Below are 6,695 nucleotides of genomic sequence, written 5' to 3'. Positions count from 1 at the left end.
CGAACACTCCATAGGCCCACCCAGCATAGGAGAGGCTGGTTAGGCCTGGCCAACCAATGGAGGCTCCCACCCTTTTGTATACCTCTGTATTGAAAGGGCAATGAAGCAGGAAATGCTCCATGCTTTCCAGCACTCCGCCGCACTCCTCCCGGGGGCAATCCCGATCATCAGAGCTTCTGCACTTTAGATTGCCCCTCACATACAGTCTCCCATGGAAGCAACGCCAAGCCAGATCCCAAAACTTCTGGGGAATCCTCGCTGAATTTAAAAGTTTTAATCCCACCCCGAGGTCACTACTTGGGCAGTCTTTGAGCGCCAGGGGCTTCTGGAAGTGGGTCATCAGGACCCTCCTGTCAAGAAATTTTCTCGACATGGTCCTGATCTCCCACACCTCCAGACCCCACCGGCGAACAATCTTCAGCGCCAGGGTGGCATAAGCCGGGAGATGTCCGTGAGGTGTACGCAGGTCTTTCACTTGCCCTCCTCTCTCCCATTCCTGGAAGAAAGGCCGAAACCACCCCCTGCAGGAGGATATCCACCAAGGAGCCCTCTCTTGCCAGAGGTTTGCCAGGTTGATCTTAACAAAGGTGTTCACTAGGAACACCACCGGGTTAACCATACCTAACCCGCCTAGTGTCCTTGGTAGGTAAGTAACCTCCCTCTTGATTAGGTTGAGCCTGTTCCCCCATAACAGCTGGAAGAACAGGCTATAGACCCGGGTCCAGAGAGGTTCTGGCAAGATGCACACACTGCCCAGGTAAAGCAACATGGGCACCAGGTAGGCCTTGGCCAAGTGAACCCTTTCCCTCAGGGTTAAGGACCAACCCTTCCATTGGTCGACCTTCTGGGAAACTAGATTCAGCCTATCCTCCCAGGTCTTCTTGGGGTAATCACCCGGGCCAAATTCGACTCCTAAGATCTTAGCAGACCCCTGAGGCTCTGGAAGGGTGTCCGGGAGATCAAAACCAGGATCTCCTCCTCCCAGCCAGAGACTTTTGCACTTATCCCGGTTGATCTTGGACCCAGATGCCAATGAGTAACGCTCCACTTCCGACATCACCCACTCTGCCTCCCCTCTCGAGGAGACAAAAATGGAGACGTCGTCTGCGTACGCAACCACCCTCTGAGTGGCCTCCGGCCCCTCCGGCCCCTCCAGGCCGGCCCCGACTCCCGCCAATGGCCCACGATCGATCCTTTTAAGAAAAGGATCAATTGTAAACGCATATAGCAAAGGGCTCAAGGGACAACCCTGGCGGACACCAGACCCAACCTCAAAGGGGGTTCCAACCCAACCGTTTACCAGCGCAAAAGTCTCAGCCCCAGTGTATAAGGTCTGTAGCCAATTGACAAACCCCCCCGGTAGGCCGTACCTCAGAAGGACCGACCAGAGGTACTCGTGGTCCACGCGGTCAAAAGCCTTGGCCTGGTCCAAGGACAGGATGTACCCCTCCTACCGACCAGAATTTCCCTGCTCCACTGCCTCTCTGACACTGAGGACAGCACTAAATGTGCTGCGGCCTGGAACAGAGCAATGCTGGACCGGCGAAAGGAGCCGGGATGCAAACTTCACCAGCCGATTAAACAGCACCTTTGCGAGAACCTTTCTGTCCGTATTGAGCAGCGCTATGGGACGCCAATTCTCAATACGGGTCGAGTCTTTACCCTTCGATAAAACGATCAAGGCCGACCTCCTCATTGACATTGGCAAAGTACCCGAGGAAAGGCACTCATTAAACACCTCAGTCAAGAGGGGAACTAGGGTTCCTTTAAAAGTCTTATAAAACTCGGATGTTAAGCCATCCGGCCCTGGCGATTTTTTGAGGGCAAGCCCATCAATCGCCAGTCCAACTTCCTATTCCTTGATCGAGTCTATCAAAACACCGAGAGAGGGGTCTACCCCTGGCTCAGGGATGGTTTCAGCCAGGAAAGCCGACGTTCTCGTCTTGGTTTGGATCTTGCTTCCCCAAGAGGTGCGAGTAGAAAGATCTGACGACCTCCAAGATCCCTGATTTGGATCTCTTCAGAGATCCTGTACTATCAATCAGTCCTGTCACAACCTTACGACTCACTGACATCTTACAGTTCCTGTAGGGGTCGGGCGAGCGGTACTTCCCGAAATCCCTCTCAAGAACTAAAGATGTGTGCCTATCATACTGACACCTCCTGAGCAAAGCTTTCACCACGGAGATCTCCTCCCCACTACCCCCGGTTGAGACCAGATGTTCGAGTTTCCTCCTCAGTTCCTGATATAGGCGGTACCTACTCATGGACCTGAGGCTTGAGAGCCTGCGGAAAAATCCTGCCACCCGGACTTTAAACAACTCCCACCACTCAGACTTAGTACCACTGAGATCCAACAAAGGTACCTGGCTCTGAAGAAAATCCTCAAAGGCCTGTCTTATCTCCGCTTCTTCCAAGAGAGTAGAATTCAGCCTCCATATTCCTCTTCCCATCTGGAGGGACTCTGCAATGTTCAAAGAGAAAATAATCATACAGTGATCGGAGAACTCCACCTCAACAACGGACACTGGTGAAGAGATGGCCTCCTCCTTCAAAAAAAACCTGTCTATCCTAGACCTACAACTACCTCTACGATAGGTGAAACCCGAGTGGCCTGGGGTATCCACCAGGCGAGCATCGCTAACTATATTTTTTAATGCTACACTATCGTAGGTCAATTTTTTATCTCCGGAACCTCCTCTATCTCGGGGCCTCACGACAGTATTGAAGTCCCCTCCAAAGATAACTTGTCGACCTGAAAAAAGGAAAGGCTTAATCCTCATGAAGAGACTTTTACGGTCCCATTTGCTCTGGGGTCCGTATATATTGATTAGTCTTAATTCCTGTCCCCTCATGAGGACATCTAAGATCAAGCACCTCCCCATTTCTAACTCAATCATCCGTCGGCATGTTACCGGTGCGGTGAAAAGGACCGCCACTCCGCTATAGGGCTCAGCTGCAAGAGACCAGTAGGAGGGCCCGCGTCGCCACTCCCTCCTAGATTTAACGACGTCTGCCAAAAGTGACAGCCTGGTCTCCTGCAAAAACAAAATGTCGGCTTCAACTCGGCCAAGAAAATCAAAGACTGCAAATCTCGCCCTATCTGACTTAATGCTGGCAACGTTAATTGATGCCAGCGTCAACGGAGTGGGTGCCGCCATCATGGATGTTTGAGTTAGACGGCTTTCTTCTTCCCACCCCCCCCCCTCTATCTGATGAGGACCCCCCTTCTTTGCCTCGCTTCTTGCAAACTGAGGAGTCCATACTCACCACCCTATTCCCATCTTCATCCCCAAGTTCCAGGTCAACCTCCCCCTCTGGGGGCAATGGCCCCTGCAGCAGGGGAGGCTCAACGACTCTAGGGTGCCCTACCATGCCCTCCCTCTTAGTATGAGAGGCTGGAATGTCCACGAGAGCATGGTATCGATCAGTAGAGCGCACCAGGGGGGTACAGGATTTACCTTTCTGGGCCAGGGCGGGGCCAGATGTATTTGGCCCTTGGGTTTTGCCCGGTGTCCCTTTTGCTGTAGGCTGAGTCCTCTCTTCCTCTCCCACACTTTCATAGTGGGAGGACTGAGAGTCCTCAGCCCTCTGCTCCCTTTGGATCCTCCTCATCTCCCCGTTCAATTCGGCCTCCCCAGGGGCATCAGCTTCAGGGGGGGCATCCAGATCCGAATCAGAGGTCGTCCCAGTTTCCTGGAGCGCCCTCCGAATCCTCTCCTTCCTTCGCTTCTCCGCCCTTCTCTGGCGAGAAGGGGGACCCTTCTTTGCATTCTTCCCTTGCCCCTGTGCCCCATTGTCCCTGCCCGCACCCTCACCCACGGAGGCCTCCCTCCTTTCATCCTCCGCAGGTTTGGAACAAGCATTGACAACAGAGCGAGGACACCGACTGAACGGGTGACCTAAGTCACCACACAGGTTGCAGCGAATACGGTCACACGATGCGGCTAGATAACCAATCCCCCCACAATGAGCACACTTCTGCACCTTGCAGCCTGCACTCAAATGTGAGGGGTCGCCACACCGGTGACACAACTTCGGCTGCCCCTGGTAGAAGACAAGGATCCGATCTCTTCCCAGGAAAGCAGACAATGGTATGTGGGACACCGTCTGTCCCAGACGCTTTAATTTAACCATGAACGTCCAGGCTCCTGACCAGATGCCAAATTCATCCATGTTCTTCCGTGGCATCTCTACTACCTCTCCGTACCTTCCCAACCAGGTCATGATATCAATACAAGAGAGTGACTCGTTACGGGTAAGAACGGTCACTCTCTTGGGACCACTTTGGCGAGAAATTGCTTGTGCAGCAAAGTCTCGCCAGCCAGGCTCGTCCTTCACCAGCTCGTAGTTCCCCCAGAAGACCTCAAGGCCCCCTAGGTGAACAAAGCTGATGTCAAACTCGACCGAGCCATGAGGATGTATCAAGGCAAAGATGTCACTCGGCTTGAAGCCCATCCCCAGCAGCAGCTCCACCACCCTCTTTCTGGGAGGGCACGCATCATTGCCACGCCACCGGAGACGGACCACATTCCTCCTGGCTACAGCCTGCCCGGCTGTTGGGAGCGACCACTGATCTCCTCGTTGCTCTCGGAAGGCATTTAGACCATATCTGTCTATCCAGAAAGACAGGTCCTTCTGCACTCCCCCTATGGTTAGCGTTTGCTTTCCCTCTCTTAAAGCGTCCAAGAGACGTTGTTGCAAGTTACCGTCCCCAGACCTTGAGGATGAAGATGGGTGGGCCCGCTGTCCCCCCGCTGCCACACCAGCATAAGACCTGCCGGATGTCACAGCAAGAGGAGCGCCAGGCCCATTGCCCCTGGTTGATACCCCATCTCCACCACCCACAGACACAGCACTCAACACCCCATTACCAGCAGACACTCCAGAAACTTTATTTACAGACACCTGCATACCCCCAGCAGTTTCCACATTCACAGCCGCAACTTTTTCATTTAACCCACCAGGTCCCCCTGCAGTCATCCTTCTGGCCAGGCCTGGTTCTATGTTATGTATTTTTGCTGTACATTTTGTTTGATTAGACATTGCTTCAGTCTCCGCATCATCAGGCACCTTTGCAGGGACGCCACCAGATGTTATAAGCGGTGTCCCTGCTGTGCCCTCCGCCTCATTAACCTCCATCTGTTCTATGCGCGGAACATTTTTGGGAAAGGGGCCACCGTCGCCCCCGACGCCAGCAGCCCCCTTCTCGCCTACACCACTTTTCAGCGATGCGGACGAAGGAGCCACTGACGTCACTGGAGCCGCCTCCGGCGCCGGACCACTCCCCTCTCCCACAGAGGAGTGGCCAACAGAGCCGGAGCCCCCTCTGTGACCGCCCTTGTCCGGAACGTCTGACGGCTTTACTGCGACACCGACAGACTTCCGGTTTTCAGACACCACATCCGGTTTCTGGTTTACCCGTTCTCCCGACCCCTGACTCGCATCAAAGACCAGTTTCCCGGGCTCGCCATTCACCGGACACGGGGACACACCCCCTGGCGTCACCAGGCCACCAGTTCCGCCCCCTTTGCAGGGGTTTACGTCCGGCACCATTTTGACCACCACGTGTTCTAATTCCGGACCCGTAACACTCTCCCCGCATTCCCGCTCCAGCCCCACTGCAGAGGCTTGAGTTGGGGGTCTTGCGGGACCTGCGCCCTGATCCTGACTTTCATCTGGCTCAGAGCACAGGAAGGATCTTGCTGTATACACCAGTTTAAATGAACCTTTAGCAGATTTTTTTTCCTTTTCCTTTTTTTTCTTCTTAAATTTTTTTTTCTTTTCCTTTTCCATCTCTGCGGGTAACTCCTCACCAAAACAAAATCCCTGGAAGGATACCGGCGACTCCACATTACGGATCTGTGTCAGTATACCTGGAGGCCGCTCACTGTCAGTTTCAAAACACTCCTGATTATTCCCAGCTGTGTGTCCACCCTCCTCCTCCTCACTGCTCCTGGGTGCCTCAGAATCTGTGCCTTCTCTGGACTTTACATTTTCACTCTCCATTGTCTCCACCACATTTTCCTTTGCTGTGTCTGGGGCTCTGCTGTCTTCCTCCATACTTTCTATTTTTATAGGTGCTGCCATCTCGGCAAACCTCTCTTCGTTTTTTAACTTTTCTCCAAACACCCCTCCGCCTGCCACAATCTCCTCACGTCTCTCTTCCACTTCTTTTATTTCCTCCAACAAGGATTTCACATTTAAACGGTATCGGGACCTCTTACCTCCTGTGGCTTTTGCAGCCCTTCCTCTGGCGACTGCCAAGTCCGCACGGAGCCGTTGCAGCGACTTCCTGAGGTCCCGATACTCCAACCGCATAGCCAGACGGGAGCTGAAGTTCTCCACCGTCTCTCCGGTCCTCAGCTGTCCCCATTCCTCCACACGACCGTCATCCAAATGTCCGGACAGTGCTGGTCCTTCTCCAGACGACAACACCTCTATCACCATGCCAGACCGCGTCTCCATACCCTTATCCAGGGTTCCAGCCACGGGGGGAGCCAGGATAGCCTTGCCCCGAGATGATCTCCTCACCCCCGCGACCGTTTGCATATTCCCAGCCAGCTGGGATGACCCTCTACCCCCCGCTGGCATGCTCCGGGAGGTAGAGGTCTGAGGCTCCATCCTAGGATGGAACCCCCCTCAGGGTACTTTCCAAGACCAGGCAGATGGTATGAGGCCTGGGCAGATAGGAT

This window comes from Rhinoderma darwinii, chromosome 5, assembly GCF_050947455.1.
Source record: "Rhinoderma darwinii isolate aRhiDar2 chromosome 5, aRhiDar2.hap1, whole genome shotgun sequence".
NCBI lineage: Eukaryota > Metazoa > Chordata > Amphibia > Anura > Rhinodermatidae > Rhinoderma > Rhinoderma darwinii.
The sequence above is the reverse complement of the archived record's forward strand: the minus strand, read 5'-3'. Positions refer to the sequence as shown.